A 27,930-nucleotide genomic window follows, 5' to 3' on the forward strand; every position below is an offset into this window, starting at 1 on the left:
AAGAAAGAAAGAAAGAAAGAAAGAAAGAAAGAAAGAAAGAAAGAAAGAAAGAAAGAAAGAAACGTATATGCTCTAGCATTCCTTGATGTTGGGTGCTGTTGACAAGATGTAAGTGGTGGTTTTTTGAGCAGGCTTTCTGGAAAAACTGTCATAAAGCTGGGAGGTGACCCATTTGCCATGTCTCTTCCTTCATGCTTCATCTTTATTTCTAGAAAATGTTGGTTTTAGCAGTAGAGCTTAAGTCGACACTACAAGGTAATCTTTTTTTTTTTTTTAATTTCTATTCAGCATAACAGTGTTCATTGTTTTTGTACCACACCCAGTGCTCCATGCAATCCGTGCCCTCTCTAATACCCACCACCCGGTTCCCCCAACCTCCCACCCCCCGCCCCTTCAAAACCCTCAGATTGTTTTTCAGAGTCCATAGTCTCTCATTGTTCACCTCCCCTTCTGATTTCCCTCAACTCCCTTCTCCTCTCCACCTCCCCTTGTCTTCCATGCTATTTGTTATGCTCCACAAGTAAGTGAAACCATATGATAATTGACTCTCTCTGCTTGACGTATTTCACTCAGCATAATCTCTTCCAGTCCCGTCCATGTTGCTACAAAAGTTGGGTATTCATCCTTTCTGACGGAGGCATAATACTCCATAGTGTATATGGACCACATCTTCCTTATCCATTCGTCCGTTGAAGGAAATCTTGGTTCTTTCCACAGTTTGGCGACCGTGGCCATTGCTGCTATAAACATTGGGGTACAGATGACCCTTCTTTTCACTACATCTGTATCTTTGGGGTAAATACCCAGTAGTGCAACTGCAGGGTCATAGGGAAGCTCTATTTTTAATTTCTTGAGGAATCTCCACACTGTTCTCCAAAGAGGCTGCACCAACTTGCATTCCCACCAACAGTGTAAGAGGGTTCCCCTTTCTCCACATCTTCTCCAACACACATTGTTTCCTGTCTTGCTAATTTTGGCCATTCTAACTGGTGTAAGGTGGTATCTCAGTGTGGTTTTAATCTGAATCTCCCTGATGGCTAGTGATGATGAACATTTTTTCATGTGTCTGATAGCCATTTGTATGTCTTCATTGGAGAAGTGTCTGTTCTTATCTTCTGCCCATTTTTTGATATGATTGTCTGTTTTGTGTGTGTTGAGTTTGAGGAGTTCTTTATAGATCCTGGATAACCTCTTCGATATCAGCCACAGCAACTTCTTTCAAGATATGTCTCCAAAGGCAAAGGAAACAAAAGCAAAAATGAACTTTTGGAACTTCATCAAGATCAAAAGCTTCTGCACAGCAAAGGAAACAGTCAACAAAACAAAGAGGCAACCCACGGAATGGGAGGAGATATTTGCAAATGACAGCACAGACTAAAAGGTAATCTTGACGGTAGAACAGTAGACTCTATGTACTAACCTGACCTAGAAGGAAGTGAGGTTCTGAGTTGCATAACTCCACACTGTTTTTACCTCTGAAATGGGCCACTGTGATCTGTTCCTATTATGAGACCCAGCAAGATACAGGGCTTCACCAAAGTGGAATCAAGTTTCTGGGTGGATAGAGGTTATGGGACAAGAAGGACAGACCAGAAAGGGGCCCAAAGGTGCTCTGAACCTTGTTTATGGGGGTGTTGATCCAGATATACACATTTCCCAAAAATTCATCAAACTCAGTACTTAACATCCTGGCCCCTTATTGCATATTACTAATAATCTAAATTAAAAAAAAAAAATAACAACCATGGTCTCAGTTACAGAAGGTAGATGTTGGACATCAGAAACCAACAAAAACCCTCTATGATAAGAAAATAGAGGAACTTTGCAATCTAATTAGTGAAATTAACATAGATACACACACATGTACTTTGCTTTTTATAAACAAAGAACTAAAAATGCACATTATTTTAAAATTCCTGTGGAATGTGTACAAAAATCCATCAAATTGCGGCCATAAAGAAACTGTAAATAATGGAAACTGTAAAGACCAGATTCTTTGGCCATAGTGTGAGGAAAGGAGGCATTTAAGTTAAAAAAGCAAACAGGTACCCTATAATGAAACCACTCGAAAATTTAAATCTGAAACTCGCCTAACATGCTCATGAGTCAAAGACGAAGTCGACATGGTTTCCTAAATAAGCTGTAGTTGGAATAACCAGAATTACCTATCGAGGAAAATATTACCTATCTTAGTGAAAGCCAAATAGATGCTTAAAGGAAAATCATGGCTTAAATTTGCATTTGTATCAACTGGTAACAAAGTGACAACAAATGATTTAAGCATTTAATGAAAAGTTAGAAAAAGAGCAACATAATAAACCAAATTAAGAGAAGAGAGAATTTTTAGGTTCAGCCTCTGCCTTCGGCTCAGGTCATGATCTCAGGGTCCTGGGATCGAGACCTGCATCGGGCTCCCTACTCAGCAGGGAGCCTACTTCTCCCCTTCTCACTCTCTGCCTGCCTCTCTGTCTACTTGTGATTTCTGTCTGTCAAATAAACAAATAAAATCTTTTAAAAAATGAATTTGAAAAGGAGAAAAACAACAGAACTGATAAAAATTCTGACTTTTTAAAAAAATCATGTCAAGGATTTTATGATGGTGATGAAGACATATGCTTTTTGGCTTTAGAAATTGGGCTCATCACACTAAGCATTTTTCTGACACTTACCTAACTCATTCCTTCAGAGGATAAATTTTGTGTGTTTCCATACATTTTTCTCTACATGGTGGCAATCTTTCCTAACTTCTCAATGGTTGCATAATGATTTAATCCACATTTGCCAAGCCTACCTGAATGTTCCTGCCAAACTGAACATCCTTAGTGCGAGGGGCTTTCATACGAAAAAAGACGCACGTACTGGATGGAGTAAACAGAAGGGAAAGTGGTGCCTCTGTCCCCTTGTCCCTGTCCCTGATCCCTTGTCTCATGAACACTCCCATGCTCAGAATGGATACAACGGGAAAAGCAGACAATGTCGGCGAGCCTCTTGCTCCCAGACTTAACTGCTCTGTGTCCTTGCCAAGACCCAGCCAGGCAAAGATGACAAATTTGGTTTTGATGCCAAAGCATTATCTGAATAGAATGTATGTGCAAACTCTAACAGTTGTGTTCTTTGCCCAGGGCCAGCTCTTCGAGAGAACACCCTTCTGTCCATGAGTCCATGAGTGAAGGACCACCCCCCCGCACCCCCAAGGATCTTGCATCAGAAAGGGCAGTTCCTTTGGCCTCGTTCCTCTGGAAACCCATCAGGATGGGTCCAGAGTATGGATCCAGAGGATGAGGCTTCTAAGTAATAGTGGCAATTAAGGAGAAGACAAACCATTTATTCTTGACAGGTCGGAGTGAGCGACGCGAAATTATCTGATTCATTTTCTTACACCTGTTTGGAATGCTGTCTTGGATCCCATTAAACACATGATATGACATTACCCTTACTCAGCAAACTCATCAAGGTTCGGTGTCTTATGGGTCTTTGAGTTCTCAGTGTCCGTCACCGGTGACCCTCCAGCAACGTGCGTCGAATGAGTGAATGACATTCCTGTGGTCGCCCGCATCTTCAGTGCATGATGAGCAAGGAGATGCGTCTACATTTGAAGCTGACTTTTTTTCACTCCAGCCCAGAGAAGTAACCAACTGAAGATTTGTAATATTGTCTGGGAGAAGTTACAAGTGAGCCTTTGTTTCCCATAAGGACACTCTTTATGTAACATCGCAATCTTGCTCTTGAAACATGAGGGGGTTTTTCTCTGCGGTGCCCTTCGCTTCTCAAAAGTATAATCTTGAAGGAAGAAAAATCGTTACTCAGGTAGCGATATGACGTGCGATTTCGTTAAACAGCTGAGACTCCCTGAGACGCTCTAGCTCAGTCTTAAAATCTATTTCTCCACCTGGTTTATGTATTTTTAAACTATTTTATTTACTTATTTATTTGACAGAGAGCACACGCACAAGCAAGGGAGGGGCAGAAGCAGACTCCCCATAGAGCAGGGACTCCGAAGCAGGACTCCATCCCAGGGCCCTGGGATCATGACCTGAGCCGAAGGCAGATGCTTAACCCACTGAGCCCCCCAGGCACCCCTCTCCACCTGGTTTAATATCTCCTATTATATCCAGTTTCCTTGGCCGTTCCTAACACTGGGTGCACATTTTCTGCACTGTAACTCCTTCTCTTTGTCTGTCACTGAAACTCTGTGGGTTTCGCTGTGCTCAGAGGTTCCTCCCTGCCACGGAGGAACGATTGTAAGTCTCAGGGACCCACAGCTTCTGCTGTTTCATCCAGGATGTTCCCCTGCCACGATCACCCGAGCTATCCCAGATGCTGGATCTTCCCTTCTCACAAGCACACTGTCCTACCAGAATGCTCATGCTAGTGTGGATTTTTACCGTTCTTCCTTGCACACACTTTCTTTCAGAAAATGGGATTTCCATCCGTCTAATTTTTTTTCCAGAGATTTTCCTAAATTTCCTTTTTTGAGCTCCCCTTTAGAAATGAACTCACATGTCCCATCAATCTCTTTACATTTCTAGAAAAAAAAAAAAACATTGTTTTCATTTATAACTGGAACAAGTTTTTCGTTTTCTGGCGGACATAACTTCTCAGTCTAATTTTGCCTTTCTCAAATATTCCATATCCCCCTGGACTGTTTTGCATAGGAATGGCTCCAACTCTCCTTTGTGGACACACAATATTTCCTTGTTCTATTCCTCACTGTTCATAAAAACGTTGGGAATAGCGGCACGGTCCTCTCAAAAGCCAAGGCATTTGGCCTCAGTGGCCTGACCTCCCTCTCTTTGCGCTGAGAATCTTCTCTAAAACTTTCTGGTTGAAAGGAGATGAGTGGCGGCAGGTCAGAAATCATCCAAGCAGCTCTGTGCTGAACAACGGACTAATTCTACTTCTTAACACAAACTCCAAAAAGCCCAGCACGTGCACTTGCTTTATGATCTCACCTCTGGACCGCCTCCCCAACACCCAGCAGGTGTCGCCTCCGATTTTATATTTTTCGTGGGCAAGCTCTTGAACAACTGCTCTCAGTTTGCCTCCTACTCATTAGTTCTTCCCCTCATCAACTCTTGAGTTTTAAAAAATGTCTCAAGCATGCTGTAGTCCTTTGGAATCCTGCCTCTCTCCTCCCAAACTAAGGGGCAGGGCACATCTCTGGGTCACCGTCGGTCTGTCCAACGGCTAGATCCCGGGTTGCGAGCACAGCTATGTCCCTCTTTTCTGTCCCCAGTAGGGACTCTGGAGCAGCGGTCCCTAGACCTGGGTGGCCTCATGGAACTTCATGGGTGGCTTTTAAAGATAATGGGGAGAGAGACAGAGAGAGAAATTTTCATCAGATTGCTGCTGGATTTGAGTTACAAGAGTCCCTAGAATCTTTATCATTAAAAACCTGATCAGGCTATTTTAATGGTTCATTTGTAGGCAGATCATAGGCATGAATCAGAGCACAGATAATTAGATGCCAACTCTCAAGGGAGTGACCTAAATATTCTGGGTGAGTTACAGATTATCCAGGATGCTTTTGATGAGCTGAGAATCTCATCGTCCTGAAACAAAAGCTATCAATATTCTCTACTGGAGGGATTCAATGCTATTTCATCTGGTGAAACGGTATCTTTGATTTGCACTAACAAGTTCAAAGAATAACACTTTCATAATATTTGTTTTTTAATGGTAGCCACAAGATAGGTCAAATTAGCTTCATGAAATTGATCTCAGGGTCAATATCAGACCTTTCATGCTATGGTAGTCCACTTCTGAAATTCAGAGATTTGCTTCATCTCTTTAGGAAGATTACCTGTTGAAATAAAATTTTCAGGTGTAATGCATGATTTATTTTGTGAGCCCTTGCACGGCTGGGGTGTCTCTGTTCCCATCAAATGTGCACACAGTGAAAGATCCTGAATGGGTCTACTGAAAATCACAATCTTTTCTTTCTCCTCCAGGACAGCTAGAATCCTTCTATTTTATTACTAAAATGATCTCTGCACTAGAGAAGCATGGGGCAGCCTGATGTATGTGACCGAGAGTAAGTAATCATGTATTTTATTTCTGCCTGGACACTTATTGGAATTCCACTTTGTCCTTTAAAAGTATCTTTGTGCTTCAAAAAGTTAATCCCACTGAACCCAAGAGAGCCTCCCTTTACGTTGACTTGCTCGGAATATGAACAATGTTGGTTTTATTGTCAAAATTTCTACTGAGTCTTTAGTTACACCCCTGTTTTTGTTCCTGAAATTGCTTACTGTGCATTTCTGTTTCAGGTTTACTGCAGAAAAAGCCATCAATTTTATCTTCTTTTTAATTTTTCTTATTTCCCATTTTAGTAATTATTTTATCTCAGTTCTTTTTTTTTTTTTCTGGTTTCTATGGGGATCAGTTTGTTTTCGTCCTTCCATCCTCTTTCAGTGAATTCTTATTCACCTTCAGTTCAGAAAAAAGCTTCTCCTATTGTATCTTTGTGGATTCCTTATCTTCTACCTTCTAGTACTTTCTCTAGTGGTGATCTTCTGTCTGTTGAGGATGCTTTTGCTGTCATTCATGTTTACAGCCTTCTCTCTTATGAGTTCCATCTCAGCTGTGTCCCCTAAAATCTGAAAGAGAGAGTTACAAAGCTGCTTCCCACTTTACTCACTTCCTGAATCCTGGTATCATCTCAGTCTTTTATGCCTCCAACACACAACTCCATGTTAAAGACAGTCTTGGGCGGTGACCATCTTGACCTCTACCCAGGTGTTCATGCCCTTTGTACTCGTCTCTCCATTTCAGCCCATTGTGGTTTTATTTCAGAATTTCTGTATCTACTTAAATTCTTTTCATCATGCAAAGAAACGTTTCTAAAACTTTCCTCTTGAATACCAAAGGAAATCATGATAGCACCCTCCCTGTTCACCTTCTGAATGTGCATTCCTTTCCTGTGCTGTGCTATATATTTTCATGGGCTCCTTCTTGGTTTTCTCCTCTTCATTTATCCACAGATATTAAGAGAATTTTGTTTCCAGACTTGGAAGTAAAGTCTATTAATAGACCATGTCGAAAGAGCTCCATGTGTCCCTCTCTGCCCACTGGTACGAACAATTGCTTTAGTTCCACTTACCACCCTTCTAATTCCTGATTTCCGGGAGAGTCTCTATTGGTGTATTGCCAAAAAAGGTGGCTGGCAGTCTGCAATTTTGAACTAAGGAAATCATTTTTTAAAAAATATTCCTAATATGAACACGCACTGGCAGTTTCCCACTGTCAACTCTTTCTTACAACACTTCATTTGAAAGGCACAGTCCTCTGAACATAGGCAGAGCCTGTTTTCCCTGCCGTCTGACTGCTCTCTGACATTTTGAAGAAGGGCAACAGGTAGCCCGCAGATCTCACAGGACGGTGCTCTGGTTATCCCACGGAAGAATGTTGCTGAATGGTGTCTAGACGCCATCTTTTCTTTACTTTTCTTTTCTTTTTTTCTCTTCTCTTCTCTTCCTTTCCTTTTCTCTTTCTTTTCTTCCTTCCTTCCTTCCTTCCTTCCTTCCTTCCTTCCTTCCTTCCTTCCTCTGTTTGCACAATTCTTGGTTTGGGAGACAATAAATTAAACCTTCCTGACTTTTTAGAAAATACATATTTTCAATTTCAAGAAACAAAAGCAAATTGTACTGTTAAACAAATAGAGAGAGCTTTCTCATTTCAACTCCATATGCCAGGCTGTTGCCGTCCAGTTTCCCCAGATAGCAGTGAGGAGCCACAGAAGGTGGCCCTGGGGCCGGCAACCCACAGGGCATTCTGAATTATTAAATCTGGCTCTGCTTAGCAGACTGCCCCTTCTCCTTATGTGCCACTCTCTCTTTCTGGATTCCTCTTTTATGGACACTGATCTCTCACATTCAATTCCACATGTTTTCTCTTCCACTGATTTTCATCTCTTTATGCCCCCACCCCTTCCCCAAGTTCTGCAGAATTAAATAAGGATGTGTTCTAATTCACTGACATATTTCTTGGCTTTTACAAAATAGCACTTTGCAGGGAATATTGCCCAGGGCAAGCATTAGAAACTCTTGCACTTATTCCGGTCCTCTTAGGAACTTCTCGGTCCCACCGAGTGCCGGTGGGTTGTGAATTAAGGTACCAAACTCCAATCTCAGACCCAGGAACGTGCCTCTGACAATCACAGTACTGCATCCCAACGGACTTAGTGATATTTTCAGATAGGGGTATGCGACATTTTCCCAGGCCAGAGTTTTCTCTGGGATATTTTGGGGGAACTTGAGTTTTTTTCTTCTCTTTCAGGATTATGAGCTGAAAGCATATAGGCCTGGGACTTCTGAAGACGATCTTGCCAGATACTCTGAAAGTCTCTATAGGGTAAGAAAGATCTGGGGCCCAAGTTAAAGAAAAGCAGAGACAAGTAGAGCTGCAGAATAGATAAAATGGATGACATCATATGCGTTTCGGAAACAGACCACACCTGACTACTTGACATGAAACTCATTCCATGGGAATATCCAGTTACGTGAGCCAGTAAATGCTTCGGGTTAATCTGCTCTGTTTCATGAAATCAAGAATGTTCGTTATTACATTTAATTTGCCATCATTGCTTGTTACAGTCAACTTAATGATACATTTTCTTTTGTACTGGGAGCTCTGTACTGGTCTTATAGGCTTCCTTCTCCATGACTCTGTGCTACAGGTCCATAAGTGAACTGAGAGGTTCTTGAACATTTTCTTTCAGATTATAGTCTTTCAAAGAAAAAGTATATCCCTGAGACATCAGATGGTTCTTTTCTCTATTACTGAATCTTTTCAAATGTCTGTTCACAAATGGGTTTTGTTGCTCACTCAAAAATAGTGAGTATTGGGGCACCTGGGGGGCTCAGTCAGTTAAGCATCTGCTTCTGCCCAGATCATGATCCCAGAGTCCTGGGATCGAGCCTTGCATCGGGATCCTTGCCCAGTGGGGAGCCTGCTTCCCCCTCTGCCCTCTGCTCCGTGTGCTTGCGCTCTCTCTGTCAAATGAATAAAATCTTAAAAAAGCAAAAACAAAATATAGTGAATATTGTTTGCCAGGGTTAATTCAAGATGTGTGTGTGGTTTGGGGTTTTTTTTTTTTTTTGCAGTTTTTAACATTCCTATTTTGATCTTTTAAGGATCGATGAGAGAAATTTGGGGGGAATCAATCTGATGAAACTTCTAGTTTGTAAAGTCAGGGATGCAGTGGCTGTTTCAATCAAGAAAAGCGTTCCTAACACAGGACTCATGTTTTGATCATCCTTTCTAGTTTTTACTTTGATGTGCTTATTTCGGTAGCCCAGACTTACCTGAGTCACTACTCTGATTCCTCAAGCTGTCAAAATCCCTGCCTAGTAACTGGTGATTCTCTAGCCTTATTCAGCGTGTTTTCTATACACACTTCTAGCAAAAAGTGAGTACTATCAGTGTATTCCTGTTTTCATGGAGTTTGGTTCTAGGTGTCAGAGCTGTGTTCTCTCCATGCCCCTGTTTAGAAGCTGTCACTACCATCAGTCCTGGCCACCCCAAGAATGGTGTGTTAGTGGGTGGCTACTGAGAGTTGCCGCTTATCCACAGTTCATACGTGTAGGATTGTAAGTGCTCTTGGGTGGTCCTTCTTGAGTCCATTCTTGGTAACAGTGCATGTATGATGAATTTTTTTATTTTTCTGATTTATGCATTGTAGCTGTTCTTAGAATTGAGTATTATTACAAATGGTTTCCTGTTTCTTCCATCATCATTAGAAGAAGAAGGAGAAGAAGAAAAAGAAGGAGGAGAAAGTGGAAGAAGGAGACAATGAAGTCGAAGATGAAGAAGAAGACAAACACGAAGAAGAGGAAGAAGGAGGAGGAGGAGGAGAAGGAGAAGAAGGGGGAGGAGGAGGAGGACTGGGAGAAGAGGAAGAGAAGAATGAGAAGAAGAAGAGGAGGAGGAGGAGGGGAAGGAAGAGGGAAAAGAAGAAGATGGGGAAGAACAAGGGGAGAAACTTCTCAGTTGAAAGTCTGAAAACAATAGTAGCTAAATATATTTGCAGAGGTTGCTGTCTTGAACCTGAAGTACTGGGATCCAATTTCTCATGAGTGGTGTGGCCAAAATTATAAAACACAGCAGCAGTTCATTTGGTGGATTGTTGTGAGTCACCTCCCCTTTCCATAATCTCAGGCTTGCATTTTAAAAAATAGGTCTTCGGACCGTTTAGATAAAATCATTTTTCTTCTCTACCTTCCCTGTTATTATTCTACTTTTTGAAGGCACGTATTTGTATAATAGTCATAAGGGCTTCATCACAGAAGGTGACATAATTGGCAACTTATTGAAGACATGGGAACTTTCTCTGGCGTGCAGAGTAATCGTTCCTTATAACAAGAAACACATGTGAGAGTTTTTTTTTTTTAAACTATGTCTAGACTTGGGATCTTTCCCAAGAGAGTTTCCAGGTGTTTATCTAAGCATAAAGGGCAAAATGACTACATTTCAGAGGCTGGGAAATGGGAAGATCATAACAGAAGCCTAGATGTGGCAGGACAGCCTCATAATTCTAACATTAATTTGGAAATCGGAGAACCTTGAATGAAATTAATATCCTGGAATCGGGGAGGGGGTTGAATTTCATGTGAATTTCTATTTGTTAATCTCTGTCCATACTGTTCTCTCGGTCCCTTCACATTTGGCTCTGCTCGGTCACTTGGGAAATGTCAACTTCCCTCACTCGGTGCGAATGTTCCCCGTAGCTCTGTGTTTGCCAATCTCCAATCAGGTAACACAAAGGCACTAGTTCAATGCTAAACTCAGGTTCGTAATACTCACTGAGATCCTAATTCAGAAAAACCTGAACATTCCCCAGGTGACGTCACTGCAGGACACTTATTCATAAATTTCTCTTTTTCTCCTTGAATGAATAAATTAAATTTTCGGGATTCTTAAAAAAAAAAAAAAAAGGCTGTGGCAGGCATTTACCTATTATTGTCTTTTGCCCAAATCCACCTTTCTTTGCAGTATCTTGAGATGGGGCTGTGGGGGTCTGTTTCTTTGCCAAGTGACTGCAGGTTAAGTATTGCCAGCAGGGGGCACTGGGGAGTCTGGGAAGGACAGAGGAAAGAGCCTTCTTTGTTCTTTCCCAAGAGCTGCCCCTGGTCAGCAGCATTTCTCCCCAACTGCAGTGGACTCTGAGAAAGGATCTGAGGGTTTTGGAGGGGAGGGAAGTGGGAGGTTGGGTGAGCCAGGTGGTGGGTATTAGGGAGGGCACGTATTGCATGGAGCACTGGGTGTGGTGCATAAACAATGAATTCTGGAACACTGAAAAGAAATTTTTAAAATAAATAAAAATTTAAAAAAAAAAGAAATTAGTTCTAGATTTTGACTCTGTCCAATACCCCCAAACCTTTATCATCGTGAACCCTCAGAGCTATTTCAGCTACAGCAAAAAGAATCCTCTTCTCAGGGGTTTAAGTTCAAGTTCAGTGGGGTCCTGCCTCCAAAGTCATATATTCTGATAACCTCAAATGATTTCCTTCCTTTTCTCCACCCCCAACCCCTGCTTATGGGTGATAACTACCTTTTCTGTGTCTGTGTCTGTGTCTGTGTCTGTGTCTGTGTATTTTCTAGGCTCTCTTTCAGCCACACCAATTACGATGAAACGAATTCCTTTATTAAATCCCTTCAGTTGAAATACCTATTATGGTTTCGACTTACATGACTGAACCCTAAGAAGATACAATGCTAGGAAACAGATCTTCACGGATGAAATGCTGGTTTGCAGCTACTGTTCTGGAGAATCATTTCCGTCCAATGCCAATCTGTAAGAACTACCAGAAGTTTTCTTTCATCTGGTAGGAACGAGAATATATATTCACAGTCTCACCACAAGAGGATCTCAAATCTCCCAAAGCTGTCCAGTAAGTCCTCAGAGATCCTAATCCTCTTCCTGTCCCACAATTATGACCCTGGCCCCCCGCTACGACGACATCACACTGATGGTGGGTGATGAACAACAATTGGCAAGTTCTTTAGATGTCTTACTAAGACACATGCCAGCCAGAAAGTGGGGAAGGGGAAGCCATAAATATTCAGATGTCTGTGACCTCAGTGAAGTTAATCAAAGTACCTCAAGCAAAAATGAATGTTCTTTGGAGTCTCTTAGAAGCAGCACTAGGAGAATCACAGAGAAGACTGTTACTGGTTTGGTTCAAAGCCATGCCCTCATTTGTAGACTCAAGAACTAGAATTCTATTTCCACTTCTACACCTAGGCAGCCTTGAAGTTCTAGAAGGTATCTTGCAGAATGGGAGTCTTTCCTTTTCCTTTTCACAAAAGTAGGAGTTTCTCTGATAGGCACTTTCTTAATAGCTCAAATGAGCACGAGTCCCTTGCTGCAGACTTGTAAGAAAGAACTTCTCTTGGTTGAGGAGTGATCATCTGCTAGTCCCAGCAAGCGCACACATGTCCCTTTAGAACCACACAAGCTCACCATCAAGACACGGTCAGTACAAAATATACATCCTCACTTCCTTCCGGTTTGCACAGGTATTTTTACCCCAACGGTTTTTGGTGTATTTGCAAGGGCTTTCCCTGTTTGGTATTTTTCTGGGCGATTCAATGGAAACTTTAAAATGGAATTTGAACCGTTTTTCATTCAAACTGGTATCTTCTCCAAAGTGTGTGTGTTTTAATGGAAGGAAAGTCATAGTTTAAGGTAGTGATGCATTAGCTCTGTCAATGATGCTTTTAATGTATTAGGTAAAATCACAAGCAATTAGTACAATAGAGTCAAATTTGAGATAAGACAAAAGCTGTTTTTGAAGCAAATATATAAAGTCCCAAGGTGTAGGCATAAACTTGTCTGTTTCTTGAGAAGATAATGACCACTGAAATGTTACTTTTTTTACTTTTTAAAAGATAATTACAAATTACTACTAATAATTACCAATCAGCATGCACATGCAAAATCTGACCATTCTACCGTTGCCTAACATCTGCCTAGAAATGGTGAAGTTGAAAAGTTGAAACATCTGGTTTTCTGTCTCCTTCCCTTGGGTGACCTTAAACAAATTCCTGTGGGTCTCTATGCCAGTAGTTGTGTTGTAAAAATAAAATAATTTTTATTTGGATGGGTTTCATGTGGGTTTATTTCTGTAGATCAAGAACTGTTCCTGGGGATTTAAAGTTCCATTTGGGGGCACTCGTTACAATGGGTGCAGCCACCAGATCAGTGCCTGTGGCCGGTTAGTCTCTTCTCTGAACTGAAAACCATCCTTAGGTTGTGGAGGGGATGGATAAACCTTTGTTTCCCCTGAAGTCAATGTGTCAATAAATCTGTAAGCCCTCAACTAGCACCTGTGTGTCCTCATCAATGTTTTAGTTACTTTAAAGAACACAAGTGTTTTTAAGAGACCACTCTACTCTCAAGAAGGTCCCAGTCTAGCCAGGAAGAAAGAGCCCGCAGCTAGGAACAAATATGGCGGCCGCCTTTTAGAGCCACAAGAACATGAAGCTTATTGTCAATTTCTCCAGTCTGATTTCCTGCAGGTCCTGCTGCTGCAGCTCTCATCCCCACCCAAAAAGGCTTTCAGATTCAACAAGTCTTCTCAGTATCTCCAGGCTTCTCCTAAGCACTTGGAGATGGTTCTGCTCTGTCAACAGCACTTTGAGAATCAGAGAACCCTCTGAAGCTCTTGAGGTGTATTCTGCCACGGATTTCTCCATACTAGATCAGGGCACTCTTTGCAGAGACAGGCTACCAGAGCCAGGACACAGGACTCCCTTCTCTGAAATGCACCAGAATCTAAGCCTGAAGTCCTCTGGAAAATCTGCTCTCACCGCTGCAGTATGATGACTGTCTCCTGGTCTCCATGGTTGGGGAGTTAAGCTGGGACCCATCAAATATTCCGAATGCCAGTAATTTGTCAATTGCTTTTTATATGAACACAAACACTTACCAACCAAAGGCACCTGCCAAAATACATATATTTTTTATATTCTCCCCACTGTTACCAGTTGTGACCTTCAAGGAATTACACACATTCAGTGTGAGGTTTACTGTTCATGGTGCGGAGTTTAAATCTGTATTTCTAATTGTTTTAATAATTTCAAAATCATTCTGTTTCCCCCCCCCAGGTTGGATTACATTATCATTTTTAAATTCATGAGGTAGCTGACAGCTCATTTTGGGAGTAGGAGATGTGTCAGCTCTGGTACTTTGTTTCTGTCTTGTGCATATATTATAGTACTATTTTGGAATCAAAGTTTCTTCCAAAAGTCTTTTAAAGCCACCTGTCCATTTTTTTGACGATTGATTCAGTTAAATTTAAGACATAGAATTTAAACGACCGCTAAACCGGGAACGCAGAAATGATAATGCAGACATACAGTGAAAGGAAGTGTGAGGCTGTCAGACCCCCTCCTTGGAGCTGACCCCACACACTGATTGTGAGCTCATCAATGCTGGTCCCTTTGTACGAGCAAAGCTAATATTTTCTTCTCGGGGTCTGCCTTACATGATCTTCCTTAGAGATCACTGTTCTCCACCACGAGGACCCTTTAAGGCCTGAGGTTTTGGAAGACAATAGCCTGTTCTCTGCAGGAGTAGCCTTTCCATGACATGACAGATAGGGTGACCACGAAGGAGAAAGGTCACAAGACAAAAGGAACTTCTGAGAAGAGAAGGGGAAACACATCCCTGTATATAAAGATGCTTTCTCACCCATGTAGCATTGCCATGGGTGACCAGAGGGCTTTCCAGACAAGGGGGACGGGTGCACACAGGTGCTGGACTAGGTGTTATCAGGTCATAGAAGAGGATGGGGTTTCTAGGCGGGGGTATCCTGGGAGTCCCAGAAGTAAGACCCTTAGGATAAGGAAGTGCCACACTGGAAATCAGATAGAGAAACAAGCGTCTGGCGCGTTTGTGTAAGACATGGGATTTGTGTGTGATCTCCCCACCTCCTTTACCCCATCCATTAAAAATGTAACACTAGGGACTGCTCTGATTTTTTCCTACATAGGTCTTCAATCCATCCGCTGCTCTGTGTCTCCATACCGTCCCCAGATTCCTGCCCCCTCCAGCCCGTATCACCCAGGTAGGGAATCCCCTAACCAGTCTTCTAGCTCAAACCTTTGCCTCAAAGAGTCCCCTCTCCCTATCCCTCCCCCGGCTCACCTCCCACTCTGGCCTCCTCAGTCAGTTCGGTTTCTGGAGTGGCCCACACTGTCCCTGCCAGCACCCCAGGACTCGGTCTCTTCTGCTGTGTGCCGGAAACACTCCCTACCCTGTGTTCCCCAAGTCTGAACTCAACACCATTTCCTTTGGGACACAATCCCTCCATCCCTGAATGGAGTCAAACCCCCTATTATGTCCTTCCTGCCTACCTACATAAAGCTGTTGTCAGAGAAAGATGCATGGTCTTCAAAGCCTTTATTAATAAATGAAGGACATTCATATTAAAATACAATTTAAGCATTCAGTTCAGGAGGTTAGGAAAGGAGGGATATGGTTGATGGTGTTGTGACGGTGTTGCATGGTGACAGGCCGTAGTGTCACTTGTGGGGAGCTCCCAGTAATGTGCGCGGTCATCACACCGCTACGTTGTACACCTGAAAGTGTGTGACACTGTGTGTAACTGTACATACCCACGCATGTATGTACATACAAAAGACATGATAAAATAAACCCAAAGAAGGTAGAAGGATGGGAAGATACGGGCATGTAAAAAAAAAAAATTAAAGAACCTATTTGTAATTCCATGCAAGGAAACGAGAATCCCCATGGTGATTTCCCAGTAAAATCTAAACGATAAAAAAGCACCCTAAGAGAGAAATTACACCACAATCAGAGCTCCTGGGGGGCTCAGTCGGTGAAGCGCCTGCCTTCAGCTCAGGTCATGATCCTGGCGTCCTGGGATTGAGCCCTGCCTCAGGCTCCTGGCTCGGCGGGGAGTCTGCTTCCCCCTCTCCTTCTGCCTACTGCTCCCTGACCCATGCGCTCTCTCTCTGAAATAAATTTATAAAATCTTTTAAAAAATAAAGAAAGAAAGAAAGAGAGAGAGAGAGAGAAAGGAAGGAAGGGAGGGAGGGAGGGAGGAAGAAAGAAAAAGAAATTACACCACGATCAATTACCAGGCAAGAAGTAGAAAAAGCTTCCTAAGAAATAGCCCCCAATACACATACCTTCACAGGAGAATCGCACGGGTGTTAGAATGGTGCCTCTAGCCCCTGCCAAGGTGGTGGTCGGGGTGACGGAGAACAGCCCCCCAGCACCCACAGCCACCTGCCCCCACACAAACATCCTTTGAGAATCAGGTCACTGTATTGTTGGCTCCTTGAATTCCAGCTCAGTACCTCTCTTCTACATAAAGTGACCATGTAATCTGAGTTTCTAAAACAGTTCTTTTATTCAGAGTTTTCTAGGAACAGTTAGATTTTGATTGATCATAATTAAAAGTAGCTCAATTTAACATATATATACATCGTAATTATATGCATAAAGTCATTAGACATTGGGACTCCTTAATAAATGACAATTCATAAGGTAGTGACTACATGATTACTAAAACTAAAACATGCGCAATGATCAAGGTTGGATATGCTATTTCTATTTTTTTAAAGATTTTATTTTATTTATTTGTCAGAGGGAGACAGAGAGAGCACAAGCAGGAGGAGCAGCAGAGGCACAGGGAGAAGCAGGCTCCCCACTGATCAGAGAGCCCGATGCGGGGCTCAATCCCAGGACCCTGAGATCATGACCTGAGCTGAAGGCAGAGGCTTAACCCACTGAGCCACCCAGGCGCCCCTAGATTTACTGTTTCAATAGCTAAAGTCCATGAAACTTACCAGCTGGTACCTGGATCTAAGGAATTGTGGCCTTAGGGCAGGAAAGACGTGCGCACCAGTGGTGCCAACAAGGGAATTTTGGCACGCCGTATTACAATATTACGCTGCCAGAGCTCCAAAGTATTTGAATGGTTTGAAAATACATCACGACATATTCCATTTTCATGTCAAAATGACTATAAGTGATAACTTGAAAAAAAAGACTTACTTTTTAAAATCTTTGCCAAAAGAACCGCGTTTGTTAGACGAGACATGACAACTCATCTCTTTGCTGGTGGGGAAGCTGACTCAAGGCAGAAAATGGGACAACATGTTCGATCCCAGGGGCTGTCTTCACTGCTGATTCCACTGCGTCTGGCGCTCCGATGGACACATTTCTTAAGATCAAACCAAAACAAGATTTGTTACAAACAAAGTGGGTAACTGTACATCGCCCTGCAGGACCCATCCCCGTCACTGATCTCACTATTGTACTCCGGGCTGGATTGGTAAGTGTGTGTTAAGGGGCTTTCCGAAAAGACAGTCTCGCAGTGGGACAAACCAACCCTGAGATATCGTGAAGTACGTTCTTACTCAATAAGATCAAGATATTTTATATTAGGAACCGGATGACATTCCATCTTTAACAACTAGGAAACATCTACCTAGCCACAAAAGTAAATATGTTCATTTAAAATGTTCATACAGAAGATCTTAAACACCGATAGGTTAACTGTGTGTCAATAACACGTCGGACTTTATCAAATTTAATGTAGGTGTAATTTTGATAACGTTAATTTTTTTGTAATTTAATAGTTTCAGTTTCAGTTAAATTTATTGCTCAATGTTTCCATGTTCCTTTTGCCCCAAATGGAGGGGCACAACTTATTAGTCCCAGTGCCTTGTATAAATACTTACACTTACTCTAATATTTAGAATATAGACGAAAAAAAATCTATGCTTTCCTCACTTAGTTTTCTCCAGTTTTCTCCAAAATGTTGCATTTGGAATCAGCTTCAGCAGGTAAAGACTTTTGAGTCTCCTGGAATCCATCTTATGGCCACACATTCCTGAGGGGTCAAGGGGCTCTGTTTGAGAATCTGTACGCATGTCTCTAAATGCTTCTTACCCACTGACGTTGGAAGTTCTTTCCTATGTTATCAGTATCGGTAAATTTCTTATGTCAAAAATGGTCTTTTTTATTCAAGCTTGAATATGCTTTCTAATGTACTGCTGTGGTTCTTAAAGGTAAATTTGATAAACCTCTCTTCCTTTTTTTAAAAAAATAGGATTTAGTTCAAAATAAGACCTTGAGGGACACCTGGGCAGTTCACTGAATGAAGCACCTGCCTTCGGCTCAGGTCATGATCCCAGGGTCCTGGGATGGAGCCCCGCATCAGGCTCCCTGCTCAGTGGGGAGCCTGCTTCTGCCTCTCCCTCAGCTCATGCTCTCTCTGTCCCTGTCTCTGTCTCTGTCTCTGTCTCTCTCTGAAGTAAGTCAATAAAATCTAAAAAAAAAATAAGAATTTGAGTAGACTTTGCCCGAGGAAAAAGGAATTTCAAAAATGTGCTTCTTAATCTATCATTTCTTTACACATTCACCCATAAATGCACTTGTGACTCACACGTCCCTCTGCATTCGGCATCCGGTCACTGACCCACTGCCGGCTGCCGGGTAGGGAGCCGGGGCTGGGGAAACAGCTGAGACCAGATGGCCCAAGGCCCATCCGTCCCTCTTGTGCTGCAGACGGACTTGTGGGAAGAGAGGCCGTAACTGCTGGGTGGTCACGAGGGGCTTCTCTGAAAAGGGCTGGCCGGCCCCGAGATGTGCGAGAGTCCAATCTGGTGTCCTCCTGCACGAGGAGGATGGTCTTCCCGGACGAGTCGCGTGTAAGCCGCCCCACGAAGGCTGGTGCTTCTCCTTCAATCCTGTTTCCATTAGCACCTCCCAGGGAAATAGGCAAGGGCTGGTGAGCGTTAGACACCACGTTTTTATAGGATGTCATCAATCTGCTAGAAATACAGGCTGGTGCAAACTCCCCCACTTATCAGAGAATAGGGTCTGGTCTTGACAAGTGATTTGTATTGATGAACGGCTCTCGAAAGTCAGAGGAACCATCAGTGACCGTCGGAATGATTTTGTAAAATCTCTCTTGAGAATTCAAATAAATTGCTCACAGTCACTTAAAAGGATGTTTGGAGAAATTGAGATGAAGGAAGATTGCTTGAATTTTCCCAACAACATTGTCATAAAGTTCAGAAATAGGTCAAAGAGGTAAATGCAATGACCTTTCCCCTTGTTACCAAAGCCGTGTTTTAATTAAAAAAAAAAAAAAATCGGGAATGCAAATAAACAGAAAGAAGAAAACGAAACTCTCTCTAGGTTCCACACTAAGAGATAAGCCCTGTTTCATCGGGTCAAGCTCTCCAGATTTGTTCATCTGTGTTTGCTGAAGGCGGAAGAAATGTGTCCCCGAGGACAGGTGTCACTCCACTGCCCTCCAGTCTTGCGCAGGCGTCCCAGGTGTTTTGCCTTTCTCTGCCGCACTTACTTTCTCTATAAAAGGGGATACATCGTAACTGCACAATAGAGTTGTTGCCAAACTAACCACTTTAATCCATGCCAAGTGCTCAGAATCCCGTGCTCCCTGTGTGTTCGGGCACTCAGAGGTGCTCCCTGATTCTCTTTCTCTATCAGTGGGTTTCCAGCTGCAGGTTTTGAGTCATTTTAACTAGACATGACCATGATCTAGGTCTTGTGACAGACATTAAAAGGGAAGAGACGAGACAAGATAGTAGGGATTCCATAAAGCTCTTGGTTCAAGGGAGAAATACAGAATGATAGGAGACAGAGCTTTACAGAATTGTTCCTGCAAGTGTGTGTGTATTTGCGGTGGGGGGCCGTGCACCGTGTCACCAATGTGTTTCTCAGGGTGGGGCCCCGCCAGCCAAATTCAAGATACACTAACCTTGTCCATCACACGGCCTCTGCCTTGGAGCCGCTTCTGTTGTCTCAGCAATCAGTGCACCACGGACACCCCTCCGCGCCATCAGAATGCTTCTATTCAATCTTAATGGCTGTGTAGTATTTACTTATATGAATAGGGCTTAAACTGTTTAATCAATACCCTGATATTTTGGCTCAAATAGGGATCTTTTTTTTTTAATACAGAAGATTTCAAATAATTTATAAATTTTGTAGTCTTTAAAAAGACAATTCACTGAGTGCGTTACTATACCAGATTTAAAGTGTATGCTCTGGAGGGAACTCTGTTCAAGTATCTTCGCAGATCAGAAAAAAAAAAAAAAAAAATATATATATATATATATATACATATATATATATATAAATATATACATATATATATATATATATATATGAAACCATTTATTTTTCGATTGAGACTCCAGAGGCTCAGAATAAATAAGGTGTTTAAGATAGAAAAAAGAAAAGGTTGGGCAAGCTTTGTTTAGCTATTGCATTTGGCATAGGTGGGAAAAAAATGAAGGTACAATGTTTCCTGTTGGAACACAGAGACACGGAGACTTCTTACAGCCTTGCCGTCCTACGTGTTAGGATGTCTCCTGTGCAGTGTGTAGATGAATGCAGTTAGCACGCCAGCCAACTTTGCTTCAGTGTGCTTTCTTTTCCCCCTTCCTCCTCCTCCTCCTCCTCCCTTTCTCTCTTCCTCCCTCTCTCCCCATCCCCCACTTTAAAAGTATATTTACAGAGGAACAGTCCTTTCTCAACCCCTAGATGAACATTCCAGCAAACTCAAGACTTTCCTGCTCCACTAAGATAAACATCAAGCAAACAATAAAAAAGGACAAAATCTTTTGGTTCCTTATGATCCCAAATATAATCCCAGTTTAGTAGTTCCAATGTCTATTCTTATGCAAGAATCAAAACTCCAAACTAGAACCAGAATGGAGCCTTCTCTGACCTCCCCCGCTGACCCAGCGGCTCCGCACGGGCCGACCGCAGCGGGGGTGGGGTAGAGTCATCCCCTCTTTACCCACAGTCCCCCTAGAGCCCCACTTCAAGCTTCAGGCCATCAGAGCTGGCGAGACCTGACCACGCCTCACATCCCGGGTCTGCTGGCTGGATGGCTTCCCCCGAGAGTCTGCCTCCCCGGGGCACACCATGAATTTGACTGACACACCTTTGCACATTCTTTTCGTTTGTTTGTTCGTTTGTCTGTCTATGTTCAGTCAGCCAACATATAGTTTCACTCCTGTGTAGAACATGAGGAATAGCGCGGAGGACCTTTGCTTATTCGTGATGTGGCTGGGTCACGCAGCCACTTTCCTCCGTGCTCCCGGATGCTGCCTGTAGTGTGAGGTTATGGGCATTGATGTGGCAAATAAAGGCAAAAGAAAAGTTATTGGATTTCCTTACTATGTACAGCCCATCGACAAGTCCTTGAAACAGGCAGAGTGACCTTCCGCTAAGGACTCAGCTGCCTCGATGCTGACGCTTTGCTGAGGTAAGATTGAAGACAATCTTACCCTGACCCCCAGGATCCTGTAAGTCGACTTCAACGTATAAAAGTTCCTTTAGAAATTTCCTTTGTCAACAAGTCCCCCAAGATATGTGTTGGCCATCATCCCCCAAGCATATGGCCCCCTGGAATACATTGAGGGTCTCATGACTAAGGTTTTATTAGACGGTAATAAATGACCTTTTCCCAACAACAGCTAGCCCCCCTCAAGGTCCTGGAACCCTTGCTCCCAAAATCCCTTAGAGACCTACGCTCTCTCTAACCCCTTCCCAACTTGAAAGTATGTAACGGGCCAGTCCTCATGACCCCAGTACAGCTCTTTCTGCCCCCAGGTCCTGTCCCAGTACTTTGAAAAAAAATCATTTTTTTGCACCAAAGACATCTCAAGAATTCTTTCTTGGCCATTGGCTTTGAACTGTAACGTTCTCTCCTACATCAGGCTTGTGTCTCACGTTGACTTTGGCAGTGGTCAGCATATCGCCTCAGCTAAAATGGAGAGGGAGAAACCCATCTCAACACACCACAAGACTGGGAAGAAATATAAATGAGGGCGAATGGAGAGTTTGGGCAGGGACAGGGGTGGTCCGAGAAGTCCTCCCCAAGAAGAGGAGAATGGAACCGAGTAGACTCTAGCGGAAGTGAGCCCCGTGGACATCTCTGGGGAGAAGACTGTAGACACGGGGAACTGTATGTGCAAAGGTCCTGAGCAAGGGTGGTCGGGAAGACACCAGGAGAAGAGTCCACAGGTCCGAAGGCAGGCCCCAAGTGAGAAGGAGCGTGAGGAAGCAGATGAGTCACAGAGAGCGACAGCTAGCTCATAGACGGATTCATCGTCCGTGGTAATATTCCTTAGACTGTGTTTGAGCCACAAGAGAAGCCTTTCTTCTTTACTTCAAATAGTAGGAAAGCCCAAGAGAGGAACTCTACCCCTGGAACCAAGTATAAAGCTTAGTAAAACGCACTACGAGCCGGGACACGAGCCCAGTCCATGAGCTGGCCACTCGGAATTTGTTCCAGCAATCTCATTAGCACATAAAAGAAACTCTTGACACAGGAACGGAGTAAGCAGGTGCTGTTGGGCTCAGGTGACGTCCTCTGTGGTTTCCCTTTAGCGCAGGAAGATCTTGTAGGGAGGCTCCTTCTTCTGACTTTATATGTTCTCTTCCCTAAATAGAGGCTACTGTTCTCTCATGCCTGGGCTGTCTCCCTCTCCTGAGCATCTGAGTCCCAGGCAAAATGAGTTGTAAGTGTTCAAAGCTTTTTTTACTAATGTGGGAGTAAATGTGGACGTGACGGAGGGGACCCAGTGGCAGGCTGGGGTGGCCAGCACGTATGGTCCACACAGAGTGTGTGGTGGGGTGTGGGGGGATGGACAGGGACACTGCCCAGGGGGTCCAGCCCCAGCCGCTTGTGGAGACTCTGCACAGCTACCTACAGAGCCCACGACACTCTGCCCGCTGGCCTCTCCAAGCCCGGCTCTGAGGACCAGCAGCCGCATGAAGGCAGGTTCAAGGGCGTCCATCAGCTGGTTCAGTCACAGAGGTCCGCCACGCCGTAGGGCTGGACGAAGAGAACACCAGCATGGGAAGTCGCCTCCAGGACTGGGAGGAGCCCCATTTCAGCTGTAGTGAGGGGCCAAGAGGGAGGAAACAGCTGGTGGGAGCAGCAAGGGCAGATTATGGGAGTCTGTGCTTTAATCGAAACATGCGTCCTCAGGTGTGGGGCGGACATGAGCCGCGTCTTCTGCATTCCTGTGAGGGACCCGTGTGCACAAGAGGAGGGACCCGGGACACGCATGCGGGGTTCTCGACCGTGTCCCACCCTGGCATCACCTGCCAGCTGGGACACGCCGGTGCACGATCTCCAGCCCCAGAAATTCAAACTTCACCAGTCTGGGGTGTAAGCTGACGTTGGGGACTTTTTGAAGCCTCACGGCTCATTCTCGGTCTCGGTCAAGGTCGGGACCCGCAGCTCCAGAGTCTGCCGCTGGACTTGAATATCGTTTGCCAGCCGTGTGTTGAAGGCGCCCAGTGGAACGCTCAGGGCCGACTTCTCCGTTAGTCACCATGGGCACAGGGCTTACTGCTGTGACCATCTTAAGGGGCACGCAAAATGTTATAATTTTTTTTTAAGTCAGAAGAAGAAAAAGTGAATAGGGTTAAATTTGCCTTTATACCCACATAGCTGTAAAATATAATTTTTAGGATCTTTTTGATGGAGGAAGGGGCCCATGCAGGAGAACGTCCCTAGAGCCCTCCGAAGTCCTGATGCGGCCCGTGCTGGACCTCACATGGCAGATCTGTGAAATGGGTTAGCACGGAACCGCCAACCCCACAGTCAGCTATGAGAATACACAGCGCGCTTCTCCTCTCTTTCCTTCCCTGGCGCAGGAATCTGTCTAAAACCAACCGCACCCCTTAACAGCTGCTCTCTACCACTCTTTCCCCCAAGATCGCCTTGAGGTCGTACAAAAATACTTTATTCTTACAGAATCTTTTACCTTGTATGAATTTGCGGGAGACAGAAAGCAAATGCCACGCAGAAAAGCCAACCACAGTGCTCTGTGCCCTGCAGATGTTCAAGCAGCTTTAGTTCTTCTGAACTGGGCGGGGGGGGGGGGGGGGGCCCTGGGACGAACTCTCGAGATCAAATCTCCACAGCCCGTGTGTTGCCAGCAGATGTACGGCAGGCCGGGGATGGCAGAGCTTTCAAAGAACATCTTTCTGTCGTCCCCAAATCTGTATGACCAGCAGGTGCACCTGGGGAAGCTCAGCCTAGAGCCAGGTCTCCTCCATCAGCACACTGCAGAGCTGGCTGGACCTGTGCTCAGCCCCAGATGTGCGCAAGCATCAGCCACCTTGGGAACCACTGCTTTTAATGTCCCCCGTGCCAATATTCTCCACTGACACCTGCAAGCCCCCTCCCGTCCCCGCTTCTCTGTCCTGCTTAGCATTCCAGAGGCAGGCTCTTAGCAATGGCATGAGTGGGCTCTCTTGCCCTCTGAGGTCTGGGTGGGTCTGACCCAGGCAGGCACCGGCAGGGAGGGAACAGGGCCTGTGTCTGGGCAGGAGGGGGAGCCAAGCCTTCACCTCCCTGCCCCACCCCCTCCCAGTTCCACTTGTGCCTTCAGCTCAGGACCCCCCCTCTCCAGCTGGAGCTGTCTCAGGTTCTGGCCAACATGCCTTTCCTTGCCCCTGTCAGCAGCTGGACACCCCGGGGATCCCCTCCACTCCTCCATCGGGCTCCACGACCTACAGGCACCTTTGTCAACAGGCCCCTCACCAGTCTCACTGTATCTGCCTCTTCCGGATGGTGCCAGCGTTCCCCCTGGGACTCTGCGTACCTTCAGCCTATAGGGTAACCCCCTGCAGGGAGCCCCACAGTCCTAGTGGGGTCACCCTCTGGGCTGGGAGTGCACACAATCACCAGCACTTAGGTTTCATTATTACACTCTACTCTCAGCGGATTTTTCTTTCTTCTAACTCACATGTCTGCTCTGCTTTCTTGTAGTGCTACCGTCTGTCCTGCCCTGACAGCCGCTGTGGAGATGGTTAGCGGCAGCAGGAAGATGTTAACGTGCCACCGAAGGAAGGGCTCAGGCTGCAGGTGCACGGCAAGTCCATGCTGGAGATGGCTGCTCCCCTGCCCCCACCCCGTGATGATTCCTGGTGCCCCGGGGGCTGGGGGGTGGCGCATGGCATCCCACCTGGCACCTGGAATGTACTTCTCACCAACTGGCTCACTATGGCTTCCGGATCAGAGCCTGCCTCAAGGGTACCCTCGCCTTGCTTCGGATTCTGAGTAGGGCTTCATTGAAACAGTATTTTCCGTGCGATCGATGGGCCTGAAACCCCTGCCATGAATCTGGGCGCAGCCAGCTCTTCTCGCTGCCAAGGCAGCACCATGAACACTGCGTGCCGCCACCCCAGAGCGGGAGTTTTCCAGGAAAAATGCTGGCTTCTACTTAAGTTGCATGGGGAGCTCCTCTGGAGAGCACACAGAGCTTTCCCGGCTGAATCCTTCCCAGAGAAACCCAGCCGACCGAAAGCACATCATCTACTCCAACAGGTGAAGGGGAGGAGCGGTTCTTTTGGGAGAAGTGGTACACTTTTCCCTTCTCTGTAACTGTCTGTGGGCAGACAGGAGGGTGGGCAACAATTACATCCCTTTCCAGGAACCGTGCGTAAACCCGGATGTTGACCCACAACCTGGTCCTTTCCGTTTTGCACAACACCGGACAGGATCTCCGGTCTGCCTCGCTGCCTTCCTTCGCTATCCTCGGTCCCCTCATGCAAAGCTTGAGCCAACAATGTCCACTCCGAGGGAGGCCAGAAGGATTGCTCCAGGCAATCAGAGCGGACACTAGCTTTCCCATGCACGATCTCTTGGACCACATGATTTAAAAAAATACTTTTGTGTTGAGTTTTCCTCTTTGATTCAGATCACGTGAACCTGGTCCCTTGAGCACGTTTCCGTCTTTCCCCTGCAAGTACATGATCCCAGGGAGGCTGAGCCCGCATCTTCGCCCAGTCCGGTTACTGGGGGCTGATGTCAGCATGGCATACAACTCCTCTCTTATGGGCTGTGTGACCGGGACTGGCCCTTTTTTTCAAAATTTGGAAAGCTCTTCAAAATGAGGATAGCAGAGCCGGAAACGAAGCATAAACGGGGTGCTTCTGAGTGTGGGGCCCCGTGCGCCTACACGTGACCTTGTGCATGACTTTGAGGAGTTCGGTTAGGTGCTCTGGACCTTGTAAGTGAAAGGAGAATGACTGTCAGGGCCGGTGGGCCTAGCACAGGCCTTGGCACAAACAGAAGTTCCTAACGCAGAGCTATTCCTCCATCATTCATGGTCCTTGCTGGTAGTGACATTTGGCTCCGGGTTACAAGCAATGCTGAACCTCCCCCCACCCCTCAGTTTATTTCTTACATGAGTCTCTAGTCCTAGCACAAGGAGCAGTGGATTCAGTAGGACAATGGGACACTAGATCCAGATGGGGTGGGCTTGGGGTAACTGCCATTGCCAATGTTGATTATTATGAACACTTAGGGCTGAGTCCATGATAACTAGCATAAGAAATTAACATAGGGACACCTGGGTGGCTCAGTCCGTTGGGCGTCTGCCTTCAGTTCAGGTCATGATCCTGGGGTCCTGGGATCGAGTCCCACATCAGGCTCCTTGCTTGGTAGGAATCCTGCTTCTCCCTCTGCCTGCCACTTCCCCTGTTTGTGTTCACTTGCTCTCTTTCTGACAAATAAATAAAGAAAATCTAAAAAAAAAAAGATTATCATAAAAATCCTTTTTAAAATGAGTTAAAGTGTAAGAAATCTAAACAAACAAAGAAGCAAGACATAACCTCTTTGAGTGTCACATTCCCAATGGGCAATGGCAGGTCACCAGTAACCAGCGGTTTGTAAAGTACCCCTGCTACCTGCTTTTATAAATAAAGTTTTATTAGAACACAGCACATGCATTCATGTACGCATTGCCCGGGGCTGCTTTCACACTACAACGATAGGGCCGAGTAGTTAAAACGAGACCATTCGACCCCCAGAGCCCGAGACATCTGATCTGAACATGCACACGAGGACTCTGCCAAGCCCTGCTCAACACCGTCTTGGCCGCGTGGCCGTGTGCACGGACAAGGGGAGAATTAAGGTGTCTTATGAAAGGAACCCCGGCACAAACACAGGAGTCGATGGGTTCTTAACACTGACCCCCAGGCTGCTGGATCTGCTCTACGGCAGCTTCCTGCGTGAAAAAAATGAACACTCAGGATGTGAGTAAGTGACCGACCCATCAACACCTTCTTGGGCACCACAGGCAACACACCGTGAGACCTGTCACATCAGGGATGCCATTCCCGGTTCCCCTTGCCGTACCGCTAGAGAGCCATGCCAGGGCTGCTGGGGATAAAACAAAGGAAAAAGAAAATCAAGGGAAATGGGAGCTTCCTTCCAAAAAACCAAACCTTGTCAATGTCTTATTGTAGTTTCTCCAGCTGCTGAATAGTTAAAACCACAACTGGGCGTTCTGGGGTGGGGTGGGGGTTAGGAGATGGGGGTGGGAGTGGGTGGGAGGGGACGTCCCAGTGTTCCCAGTGCTCAGGCAACACTGCAAGTCTCTGACCCTGGAGCCCTTGCAGTCTGGGGGTGGCGATGAGGAGGCCCACATTGTCCTCCACCAGGAAAGGTTAAATTTCCAAGCTGCACTTTTTGGAAGGGCATGTTTAATGTGGCTGCTCGGCCCCAGAAGTGCTAGAATCCCTAATCAAGGTAAATCATGTGTGGTTTTCCAGCTCCCCCGCCAACCTCCACCCTCTGTGTGCTTCCCTGTTGAGCTCAGGGTGAACATTCCATGGTGCACACAGAAGCCAGATTGCATGAGCGAGACATCTGCTGCGGGGCTCTGGGCAGCCTTTCTTCATTGTTAGGACCGGCAGAGCCCCGCGGGGCAACTCACCACAAGGAGGCTGAAGCCAGGGTTTCCACCCAAAGTGCATCGAGTTATTCCATCTCCAGTCACTTGACCACCACTGGCGCCTTCATCTGCACACCTGGCCCCCCTGCACCCGCATCGTCCACCATCCTGCCAAGCTCAAGTCACCAGCGCCAAAGCAGCTGCTGG

Source organism: Enhydra lutris, unplaced genomic scaffold (assembly GCF_002288905.1).
Source record: "Enhydra lutris kenyoni isolate GAN:26980312 unplaced genomic scaffold, ASM228890v2 scaffoldscaffold29, whole genome shotgun sequence".
Taxonomy (NCBI): Eukaryota; Metazoa; Chordata; class Mammalia; order Carnivora; family Mustelidae; genus Enhydra; species Enhydra lutris.